Genomic DNA, 2,433 nt, shown 5'->3' on the forward strand with positions numbered 1-2,433 from the left:
GGTGAGTCCGGGGGGATGTCTGATGTAGACATCAGTCTGGCACAGAACCCCACAGAGGGGCAGTGAGGTTATGGTATCATCCGATCCAGCACCTCTCATCTGGAGAACCTTTGCTTGGTTCCTTTCACATCTGTCATGGTGCCTGATGGCTCAGGAGCCCCAGTGCCTGGTAATTCCCCCCTGGGTAGGCCATATTTTTCAGCAAGCAATAAACTGGTAGCTGGAACTGAATCATGGCCACAAATTTTAGCTGTGGGGCAACAAGCCCTGCTTTAGCCAAGGGGGAAATGTGAGCTTTCAAAGTTTCCCTTTGAGTGAAAGGAAAAAGAAGGTAAGGAGTCCTATTTCTAGTTCTGATAGAACTTAACTCCTGTATGATGGAGCTTATTCCTAGCTGGTAGATGTCAGAGGGTTGGAAAGTTAGAAGAAAGTGGAATACTTCTGTTGTAGAATATTTCAAACATTTGTAAAGGTAGACTAGTAAAGCAAACTCTATGTACTCATCCCCAGCTCAAAAATTTCCAACTTATAGCCAGGAAATTTTTGAAGCTTTGAAACGTGAGGGCATCCTCATTAGTTTCTTTGGTTGCCCCTGAAGGGTTTTTAGCAGTTGTCCTCTGTGGTTATTTGAGCCCTACCTCCTGGGCTGGCTGGTAGCCAGTAATCTCAGGAGCATTAATGGACTTCATCCATGTGGGCTGAGGATGGCTCTCCATGCCACAGAAGGAAGTGACTAAAAATGATCACCTCTCTTCTCTACGTAGCTTTTGTGCAGTTCTCTGAAGGAACAGGTTTTTTTAGCTACTTGTGGTACGATGTACACAAATTTCCTTTTTTAAAGGAAATCCAGGTGATGGGAGGACTAAGCTTGTTACTATCGAAGTGCAGAGGGAACAGTGTGAAAAGGATATAGATCTGTCAGTGAAAATGCTTAAAGGAGATTTTACTAGGGTGTGTGGGGGTGTGTCAAATACACAGCATACACCAATAGGAGTGTTAGAGGAAGAGTTAAATGCCTTAAGAAATAAGGGAGAGATGAAGTAGCGAGACCAAAGGCAGGATCGAAAGGGTAGGTGATCACAGAACTCAACTGGGACAACGGCCAGGCTGGCAGTCACCCCGGGCTGCAGCAGCAAGACAGCTCCAGTGGCTCTAGGCTCTCCATTACTCTAAGGGCGAACTTAAGGGAAAGCACAGACACCAAGAAAAAGGACAGGAGCTTAAGTTACTGATTTTTCCTGTCCTATGTGGTATTTCAGATTTGCTCTCTGGTCTTAGAGGGTTATTGGACCCTTCCTTCCTTTTAAAGCTCTCTCAAAGAGATTAAAGTGGCCATTAAGTTGCACAGCTGTTCCCATCCTCCTTGGCCGCCTGCTGTAGCCTTTCCTTGGACATTCCAAGTTGTGCTAACCAGCTGTAAGAGGATTTACAGGTCTGCTTAGCTCTTGGGATCAGACAAAACAATCCTTGCAAATGCATCTTTCAGTCAGGTTTACATCTAACACCTGCTGCCAGCTCCCTGGCCCACGAGTCTACTCACACAGTAAAATGCCTCCCAAAAGTCCCTGTGTTTGTTCTTCCTTCATCAGTCTGGATTCTAGCTTGACAGCTGTGTGAAATGTAATTCAGCTGTGCTCTAGAGGCCAGCGCAGAGGTGCAAGGAACACAGAAATAATCACCAGGCCCAGCAATATTTCCTATAGTCCTTCTTTCCCTTCGACTATACAAAATATTGTTGGAAACATGACTTTTTTCCATTAATGGACTAATCAAGCATTTGTGCCTTTGACTGTACCTGAACAACTCTGAAGGTCCAGTGTATGAGGTCTTGTTATTTTACTGACACTCAGGTGTAGGCCCAGAACTGCGATGTTCAGGTCGTTAGCTAGTAGGCTCGGCCACTCCCCAGCCTCCACATCTTGGCATGGTGAATATGCTCTAGTCCTATAAGCACAATAACTTGTAAAGTGATAATACATAGCATTTTGATGGGGTGGGATGTGGAACGAAAGGAAAGAAAACCACCCAGGTGCAGTGCTTGAGATGGAAGAGGAGACACATGGAAAGTCAGACATCTTAGCAAAAGAGGTTGGATTTTAAGAACAGAATGAAGGCTGGATCCATGATGTGAAGAAAGTGAATGAATCCACAGCGCACTCTGCACAGAAAAGAGAGCAGCCGGCGAAGACTCTGTTGTGGTAACAGCCCCAACATCCTGGGTAAAGCCTGAGAGGCTCCCGGGGATGGAAAGGTGGAAACATGGTTAAGACACAGTTTCAATGGAAATGTGATCTGGGAGAAGGTGGGGAAGCTGAAACTACAGGACACATTAGGGATTTTTGAAAGTCTCAAGACAAATCCTTGCAAATATCCAAGATGCACATATGAAAATTTAAAAAGCAGAAGACATGTTTACAAGTCAGGCTGAATGTT

Source organism: Pteropus vampyrus, unplaced genomic scaffold (assembly GCF_000151845.1).
Source record: "Pteropus vampyrus isolate Shadow unplaced genomic scaffold, Pvam_2.0 Scaffold30, whole genome shotgun sequence".
NCBI classification, from domain to species: domain Eukaryota; kingdom Metazoa; phylum Chordata; class Mammalia; order Chiroptera; family Pteropodidae; genus Pteropus; species Pteropus vampyrus.